The sequence below is a fragment of the Condylura cristata genome, unplaced genomic scaffold (assembly GCF_000260355.1).
Source record: "Condylura cristata isolate star-nosed mole 26May11 unplaced genomic scaffold, ConCri1.0 scaffold00012, whole genome shotgun sequence".
Classification (NCBI taxonomy): Eukaryota; Metazoa; Chordata; class Mammalia; order Eulipotyphla; family Talpidae; genus Condylura; species Condylura cristata.
Genome location: NW_004567113.1, coordinates 19,952,393 through 19,962,856, shown reverse-complemented (window position 1 = coordinate 19,962,856; position 10,464 = coordinate 19,952,393). Strand labels below are relative to the sequence as shown.

Genomic DNA, 10,464 nt, shown 5'->3' with positions numbered 1-10,464 from the left:
TTACACTCTTCGGTGCTCATCCAAAGAATATAAAAACACTAATTTGCAAAGATATATGCACTTCTATGTTCATTGCAGCACTTTACAATAGCCATGCTATGGAAAGAAGCTAGGTGCCCAAAGACAAATGTTTGGCTAAAGAAAACGTGGTAATATACACAATGGAATATTACTCAGCGATACAAAATGAAATCTTGACATTTGCAACAACATGGATGGGACTGAGGGGGATATGCCAAGCCAAGTCAGCAGGTAAAAAACAAGTGCTGTGTTGTTTCAGCCAGGTATGGAAAAGAAACAAAGGAAAGGATCAGCCAATTGCAAACCCCCAACCGACAGTTGGAATCTGACTGTAGAACTGAGGATACCAGATGGGAAAAAAGGTGGGAGGGAGCAAAGTGTGAATAGGGCCCAGTGGATTTTGACTGTGTTATTGGTACTTTGGGGGTGGATGTGATTTTTTAAATTAAGAGGAGTGAACCTAGGTTTCTAAAACACATGTAAGCCAACATGACCTAAATTAAAAAAATGTGTTTGTAATCATTTACAGGATCTGATTAGTCTGGGTTAAATTGGGTGTTAGCAAGTTGCTAAAGGGGAAGGAGGAGTTAATTTAAGCATGTCGTAAACACTACCACAGGCTTTGTTAAAACCATACTTTATAAAAATTTCAATAGTGAAAAAGAGTGTTTTCTCTTAAAGCAGAGGCACAAATGTATTGTTTATTTATTAGAAAGCTGCTATGAAAACTCAGGTTGAATAATCAGTCGTTATATTTTTTTAAAGTTTGACACCACTAGATGGCAATATTTTCAAAAGTTTTTATTGCTTACGGTGGAAAAGTAACTCAACTTTATAATTATTTTTTTATTTAAAATATTTGTGGTTTTAAAAAATATAATTTATGAATAAATTGTGGAGATATTTAATGTGTATATGGTGGTGGTTTGGTATAGGTATACATTGTGAAAGGTCTTCTCCATTTAGGTAATTAACACATCCATCATCTCACTAAATTTATATATTCACATAAACACACACACACATATTTATTTGGTGAGAATATTTCAGTTCCATTCTGGAAAATTTCAATTGTACAAAACAGTGTAGGCCACCTAATCAGATGTGAGATGTCAGATGTTGTAGTCGCTGATAACTATTTTTTTACTCACTATTTCTATGAGTTTTAATTTCAAAAATTTAGATTCCTCATGAACGATACCACACAATATTTGTCTTTCTCTTTATGGCTTATTTTACTTTGTATAATGCTCTTAAGATCAATCTTTATAATTGCATATTACAAGATTTCTTTCTCTTTTCATAGAAGAGTAATATTGCATTGCTTATGTGTGTGTGTGTGTGTGTTTGTATCACATTTTCTTTATCTGTCCATCCATCTCTTGACCCCTGAATAGTTTCCATATCTTAGCTATTGTGACTAATGCTGCAGTGAACACAGAACTGCAGATATCTTTTGAAATCCTATTTTCATTTCTTTTGGGTATATAAAACGCTATTATTTATCTAGTCTCTGCCAATGACATTTATGTATTCTAACATTTTTAAAATTGAATATAATACTTAAAAAATATCAAATGCATTCTCTGCATCTACTGATATATTCATATGGTATTGTGTATATTTTCTTAGTCCAAAGATAAAATTTTTACTTAAAAAGTGCTAAACATTATTTTTATTTTATATATATATTTTTTTACATCATTGTTCCTCTCAGATATAATCCCCATAGATTTCCCATCACCAAGTCACCTGTGAACGGTCACCAGTCTCTTGTGCTCTTCTCTCCTGTTGTGATCCCTCTCCCTCCCCTGCCCCTGCCGATTTATATTTGGTGTGTTAGTTTTGCTTTTATTTTTCCTGATGATATGATCATATAGCTTTTATCTTTATTGACATGGTGAGTTACACTGTTTTTGAATGTTGAACATCCTTATGCTTCTGGTGTCAGTTTTACTCTCGGTCATGGCGTATGATCCTTTTAATGAATTGACTCATTCAGTTTGCTAAGATTTTATTGATGATCATGCATCTATTTTCTTTAGGGAAACTGGTTTATAGTTTTGTTTGTCTGGTTTTGGATACTGGTAATGTTTGCTTCATAAAAATTGTTTGGAACCATTCCTTCTTTCTCAGTTTTTGAAGGAGGTTGAATAGGATACACATGGTTCTTTTTCAGGAATTTAAGGAAGATTTTTTTTTCTCCAATAATTCTTTCAAAATAGTTTAAATAGTTGATCTGCCTGCAAAGGCTTGCAGCTTCTTTTGCAGACATCCAGGAATGCACCTTCAAATAGCCTCTTGGAATGCCTTCTTAGAACTTATTATTCAATATGTGCCTCTATGAAAGAGAGAGCAAGGTAGATTTTCACTTTACTTATTTCAGTTCCTAGATCATAAATCCAGTTGTATTTTTTGAAATTATGCATTTACATTATATATATATATATATTTTAAATTACATATACAGGCACACACACATAAGCACAAATATATGTGTAAATTATAGTAATGTTGATTTCCATCCTTATTTGTGTTTTGGGAGTAGAGGGTCTCCTTCTTCATGTGTTGTGATAATTTCAGTTTTATTTTTAAATGTAAACTAAAAAAAGCCAGAAAACAAAAAACAACTCAACTATGTTAACAACAGTAACAGCTAGAGATTAGAGCACATAGGCTAAGCATTTTCCAGTATGTAACAACCAACCTAGTAAACTTAGGGATTATTAGCACTATTACTATATTGAAAGGTGCTGGGCTACCTTTCTTTTGAATTTGGGAAAATATTTGCTAACAGTTTTCTTTTCCAAGTTACTCTTGGGTGGGATCTTCAGTGGACCCACCCACAAGTAGCTCCAATGATAAAGTATTTTGGGGATGGTGAACAGTTAGTGATGCAACACGAGGTGGCACTCTCGTCCCAGATAGTGCTGTGAAAAAGCACACTAGACAAAGGACGGGCAACTTCGAAAAATGTGGTTGGTCTGAATGCCACAGGGAGTCTGCCTGACAGATGGAAGAATAAACAGGTGACAGAGCATCGGTGGAGAAAGGAGACTGCGGGCAACAGGGTGTGTGAGTGGCAAGGGAGGTGGGGGAACTAAAAACAACTTAAGAAAAATAAGAGCAGGGCCTTCCCTGCTGGGGCAACCTGTTCAAGTGCAGCACTATGAAATTATCTGCAGCCACTGCAGCACAAAGTCAATCTGATCCCCGCCAGGGAGCTGACCCACATGGCTTTGCAGACCTCTCCTGTCTGGCCCTCAGCGGTGTATTTCCTCAATCTGCCTGTTCTGCTCCTGACTCTGTGTCTGGTGAAGCCTCTCACTGCCCCTGCACCTTTGACCTGTATCCCAAGTCTGTATGCATAAGTAAATAAATCTTAAAAAAAAAAGAAAAATTAAGAGCAATGTCTGAACAGTGCTTCATAGTACACCTATTACTTCGTTTTAATCTTTAATAACAATCATCTTTACACTGTTGGTAAATATACATGCCTAAGATAAATAGTAGGTACATTTCTATGGGCTATTTTCTATGATTTTCATAATAAAATCATACCCTGTCTTCAATCATTCTCATCCTTTATTCATTATTGAAATGTCTGAAGTTCTTGAGATGCATTTTGTGTACATTATTATTCTACCACAAGGTTTCTGTCTCCTTTAATCTTTGTGGATGATTGCTGTTTTTCCTTTCTGCGTCAAGATAAATATTACTTCCTCTTAGAATGTTTCCTTGATCACTTCTGCCTGTCAGGAACATGAGGCTTGAGGTTAATATACACAAAGTACCTAACAGGGTGCTGATCTTTTGTTAACATTCAAGTTCAGTCATCTTATTCTATTCACATGTAGTCATTTCACTTGTATTTGCACAAGTAATTACTATTTTCTGGGCCATTCTTTACATTTATTGCATTTTTGTTGTTATATAATGACCAGAATGCTTCTTAATATTTTCTGTCTGGAATTTCCCCCTTTATGCAAGTGTTAGATGATTTTCTGCTTTTTTTTTTTTCTGGCGTTCTTCCTGATTAATTTGTTCAATAAATACTTTCTCAGTTCCTACATATAAGGTGCTAGTCTCAACACTAGTATTATACAATATAAAAATCAATAGGATAATGAAGAAACTTGTATATTGATTCTTAACAGTTTATTATTCTTTAAAATTTCAAAATGAAATGGCATCGTTGCTATGGGGAAGAACTGTATTATACCTGATAAGCCCATCAGTTCTCTGTTATTTTCTAACCATGTTTATATTTGTAATTCCCAAATGCATTAATCTTTGCTCACCAAGCATCTTTTAGCACTCCTCTGCTAACTAACTGCCTCAAAAAAGGCTCTTTTGTTTTTTTTTAAGATTTATTTATTTGTGCATACAGAACTGGGGTACAGGCCAGAGATGCAGGGGCGGTTAGAGGATTCACCAGAGACAGAGTGGGGGACAGAACAGGCAGATTGTTGAGGTACACTGCTGGGTGGGGAGCAGCGGGAGGGTCAGGAGAGGTCTGTCATGCTCTATGGATCCCCTCCCAGGCAGGCTGGGATCTAACGCATGTGGAACTCAAGCGGAAGTGGCTTTAGCTTCTTGGTGCAATGCTTTAACTTGCTGCACCATCCAGGAGGGCCCTCAAAAGAGGCTCTTGATGTTCACTATTATATCTTTGGATTTAGAAAACAAAACAAAACAAAAAACAGTAGAAGACATAAATATTAACTGTAAAATTTGTCTTTTTTTCAAGATCTTTGAAGAATTTGAATTAAAATCTTTGAATAGTTGGGATCAGGAAAGTATCAGTCACCTCAAATTAGAATATTTGAGAAAGGGATAGCTTACGAAGAGGATTGGGCAGAGTTTAGAAAAGCACATTACCACAAGGCTAACAGAGAAGATAGTACTCATCCAATGTTGCAAGAAACAAGGGGAGGGAGCAGATTCTAGAATCCACACAGGGTAGCTACAGGGAGAGAACTGCTCTGGCCAGAGCTGAAGATGAACCAATCTACTCCCATCAAGCAGAAAGTCTTAGAAATTAATGTCTCACCTCATTCTCTTACCATCTGCAAGCTGACTCCAGGGTGTTCCATTGACAAAGCCTACTAAATTCTAGAAGCAGAGGGATTCAGATGATGCATCCAATGCAGGCCAGCTTCCTACCACATATATCACAGTGGAGAAGGGCAGAGTGTGGATTTGGAGAAATGAGTAGAGAAAACTCAGCCTAAGCCTAATTGTCTATAACCTGAGAAATATAGTAATTTTTTAAAATTTTCTTGTTAAAAGGATTGTGAATTTACCCTCTTTTTTTTTTTTTTCCTGGTCATGTCTACAAGTCAATCCCTTTTCTTGAAAGAATAGCTTCTCTCCCTACTTTTCCCATGCCTAGTTCATTCAATCACTTACTTGAATTCTTTGGTCAGTATCAGGGGCTGCCAATGAAGATATTGTGTTCAGTCTCAAAGATCATACCATCATAAGGGGGAATAAGAGAAATAAACGAACCATCACTTTCTGGAGTACTGTAAGTATGATGAATTCGGAGAAAGCACAGGGGCAGTGGAATTCAAAGAGTGTCTACTTTCGTCGCAGGTGGCTGGCGGCTTTGTATATGAGGTGATTTAGGCAGACTCCTTAGTCAAGTTGAATTATTTAGTCCCTCTTTTGCCCCATAATTATGTTTTCCTTACTACTTTTCTAATTTTACCTTCTGATATTCCTTTTAAAAAAATCAACAGATTAAAAGTTGATATATAGTTTTGGCATACAACATGATATTACTTTCAGATGTATAACATTATGATTGGATAGTTGTATGTACTGCAAAATGGTCACCACAATAAGCTGAGACATCCATTATTATGCATCATTATAAGAATATCCTTTCTCATACTGAGAAATTAATAATTGCACTCTGAGGATTTAGAGACACAATGTTTAAATCTGTAACTATAGTCACAATGCTATACAGTGCACCCCCATGACATTTATTTTACAATTGGAAATTTCTGCTTTTTTTTTTTTATCCTCTTCACCTTCCATCCTTTCCACCCATGCCGTAAACTTTTGTTCTTGCCTTTGTCCACCACTAATTTGTTCTCTGGATCTATGAGTTAGTTCACTGTTTTGGTTTTTTTATTTGTTTGTTTTTAGAGATTCCACATGTAAGGTAAAATCATATGCTATTTGTTTTTCTTTATCTGATTTCTTTCACTTAACATGATGGCCTCAAGGTCCATTCATGTTATCACAAATGGGAAGATTTCCTTCTTTTTCTAAGATTGTGTGTGTGTGTGTTTACAGAATAATACTGTGCGTGTGTGTGTTTAACATATTCATTATTAATTTATCCATCTTAGCACTTAGGTTACTTCCATAAAATGGCTGTTATAAACAATGATGTTGTGAACATGGGGATACATATATGCATTAGTATTTACATTTTTTTTTTGAGTTAGTGTTTACATTTTTTTTTGATAAATGAATTGTTGACTCATAAGGTAGTTCTACTTTTAATTTTCTGAGGAAATACTATACTGTTTTCCATATCAGCTATACCAATTTTTATAAATCTAAACTTCCCTTTTCTTCACCTTCTTGCAACACTTGCTTTTTCTTGTATTTTGATATTAGACATACTAAAAGGTGTAAAATGACATCTCATTGTGGTTTTGATGTACATTTGTGATATTGATCACTTTTTCATCTGCATGTTTAAAAGAAAAACCCAGCTCTCCCTGGTGGCATAACGGGTTGGGGTGCAGCACTGCAAGCCAGCCACAACCGCTTCTTGCCAGTTCATCCTCAGGTCCAGCGGTGATCCACATGGCATGGCAGACCTCTCCTGACCGGTCTGCTGTTCCCCTCAGCAGAGTACTTTGATCCTCCCACTCTCCTCTCTGGTGAAGAATCATACCACCCCAAATCTGGCTTGTATCCCAGTTCTGTATGCATAAATAAATAAAATCTCAAAAAAAAAGAAAAGAAAAACCCATCTATTATGAAGTTTTAAATTGGATTTTTAAAAAAGATTTATGTTCATTTATTTGTTCATGCAAGAACTGGGGTATAGGCCAGAGGTATGGAGGTGAAAGGAATCACCAGAGACAGAGTGGGAAACAGATGTACTGAAATACACTGCTGATTGGGGCAACAGGAAGACAGGAGAGACCTGTTGCGCCATATGTGGGTCAGCTCCCTGGCCAGAGTTTAAACTGTGGCCAGTCAGGCCATAGCAGTGATAACACTGAGACTAAAACCCTGGTCACCAGGGAGACACCTCCCTTTAAATTGGATTTTTAAACAAATATTGAGTTGTATGAATTCTTTACATATTTTAAATAATAACTCCTTTTCAGATAATTTTAAATATTTCCTTCTTTTTTTTAGGTTGCTATTTCATTTTCTTGATGTTTTTAAATTTTTAGTTATGTCTTATCAAGTTATGTCAAATGATTACCAGAAGTCTGTATTTCAAAAATTGTTGGACCAATCTCTGGAATTATTTTTATCATACTGAATTTGAAGTGACTATTGTTATCTTACTTTATTTGATAGATTTTGGGGGAAAGGCTTTAGTGTTTTTAAAATTACTCAGTTGGGAGCTGAATTAAAAGCATTGGACAGTTATAATTTACTTATGAAAGCACTCAAGAATTTAGGGTGAAAATTCTTGGGACATATTTATGCAAGCACTTCAATTTTAATGCTGTCATATTCTACAATGAACATAAATTTTCAGTACATCTCTGAGTCCTATCTTTTGGTAAACTACAAAGTCTGAGTTACCACTTTAAATGGCATATTTTTATAGTTACTGATCCATAGTGCCACATTACCTTTAAAAAGATTGTACACAATTGTATACAAATATCAAATGCTTTCTCTATCACTATGACTGATTTATTTTTGACATTTTCTAATTTTTGCTTACTCCTTCCTATTAGCTGGCTGCTCATGTCAATTTGCTCTAGTAATGGCCTTTCCCCTAGCACTAACAATTAATACTATTAATTCTGACTTTTACCTCCTTTAAATATTCCCAGAACTGGCCTTATTGTGTCATCTCAGAAATATGAGTACATATCAACCACTATGGAATACTTTTCTTCTCATATAAAACAGTGTGGAGGCGTCTGCTATCCATTAATGCCCTAAAGTCCAAAGGTAGAAGAACTTAATGTTTTAAAACTACCATGGCCATGGAGTGAACATTACGTGAAAAAAACAAATATTTGAGTAAACACCAAGAAAGTCAGAGGTGAATGAAATATTGGCTCCCTGACAAAATAATTTAGTTGCTTAATGGTACACAAAGGCAATGCCAAACACTCTCTTGGATACATAGTATCTTCACTTTTAAGGCACTTGATTTTTTTGATATCATAATGTATGTCTCTAGTAACCTTGAGAGGTTTTTCAGTTTTTTTTTTTAAGATTTATTTATTTATGTATAAAGAGCTGGGTTTAGGCCAAAGGTACGGGGGTGAGAGGACTCACCAGAGACAGAGCAAGGAGCAGAACAGGCAGATCAACAAAGTACACTGCTGGGGGGAGCAGCAGGTGAGACAGGAGAGGTCTGCTGCACCATGTGAGTCAGCTCCCTGGTCTGGGGATTGAACTTACATTGCAGTGAGTATCTGTGGATAGCTTGTTAACACTGTATCTTTTAGCCCCTATGCCACCAGGGAGGCCCAAGAGAATTTTTAATTAAAAAAAAAAAGTGCTGTTTTCTCCTTTATGTGATTTTATTACTTGTAATTTTTTGCCTTATAACATATACATTTGAAATGTATCTCTTATGAGGCAACAACAATTCTGAGACCCTTATTCCATACTTAAACTGGAAGCTTTTTTGTACAACCTATAAATGACCATCAAAGAGCTATATATTTAGCTCAATTCCATAAATTTAATGTGAACACCTAAAACAATACAAAGCAGAACTAGCAGTTATGAACAAGAAGGTTCTAAGCACATGTATAGCAAAAAAAGATGTCGGAACACACCAACTTTCAGCACCAGTAGGACTGTGTCTTAGTAACAGAATGATAGTAGTTTACTAGGTTTCTTCTTAGGCTCCAAAAATATCAATGCTCAATCTAGTTACAATAGGAACACCGTCTGACATTTTAAAAAATACTCTTAAGTTTCTAGAGAAAAACGTTGAAGCAGTATTACAATTTCTGCAAAACATTCCTTATATAAATACATGGATTTTACAAAATTATTTTTGCAAATACTTAGGAAAGAAGATGGCACATTATCTTAATTAAAATTAATGTTTCTGAAAAATTCTATGCTTTTAAAAAATACTCTGATATTTTCCAATTTATTTCCTTTTTTATCATTCATTGCTAAACTTGTCTTCTCTCAAAGTCTGATTTCCATTAAGTTTGTAGAATTGAATTAAACCTGTTTAATATTGTTGCTAATCATTTACCATCCACAAGTACATTTATGTTGCCTTTGGATTGTGAATCATAACCAAAATATTAAAATAACCTTAATATATTCTAACATTGCCTGCCTACCAGCAACTATAAGAAAGGCTAATAATTTTCAGATTTTTTTTTAAAGATTTATTTATTTATTCATACAGAACTGGGGTACAGGCCAGAGATGCGGAGGGTGAGAGGATTCACCAGAGACAGAGCGGGAAGCAGAACAGGCAGATGGAGGAAGTACACTGCTGAGGGGAGCAGCGGGCGGGTCAGGAGAGGTCTGCCACGCCATGTGGTCACCTCCAGGGCAGGCGGGAATCGAACTCATGCGGAAGTGGCTTAAGCTTCTTAGTGCTGTGCTTTAACCCACTGCGTCACCAAGGAGGGCCAATTTTCAGATTTTATAGATGATGCTTGAGGCACAGATAGGTTAGATCATTGATCAAATACAGAGTGATTTAGAGCAGAACACAGAACACAAATTATAATCCACTTTCCCTAACTCCCTATTCAATCCCACTTTTTACTTAACAGAAGTGTTCACCATTGAACACTTACGGAGCATACCCACGTATACCAGAGAGTAAATAAGACATTTAAGTTTTCTAAAGTGTTTGGTCTCCTTGTCAGAACATGTTGGCATTGTTTACCTCTGAAATATTTTATGGAGTGTGTTTAATAAAAACAAGATTGCTTTCACTTTGTTATAAGAAGCCATATGGAGCTATTGGTATATATTGCTTAACTGAGTAAACATTGGAAATAATTTGTAATTTAGCAAAACATCAGATAAAACAAAAAACAAAGGGATTAGAAAATTACCTTAAGAAAGTCCTTAGAATCTACACAATTTTTTTTTTAAAGATTTATTTATTTATTCATACAGAACTGGGGTACAGGCCAGAGATGCGGAGGGTGAGAGGATTCACCAGAGACATAGTAGAAAGTAGAACAGGCAGGATCAACAAAGTACACTGCTGGGGGGAGCAGCAGG

The 10,464-nt window shown here is 35.6% G+C and overlaps 1 pseudogene; it reads left to right on the top strand.

Annotated features, from left to right (window-relative positions):
* Nucleotides 1–286: 286 nt before the first annotated feature.
* Nucleotides 287–10,464, top strand: part of LOC101628848 — a 25,998-nt pseudogene continuing 15,820 nt past the window's right edge.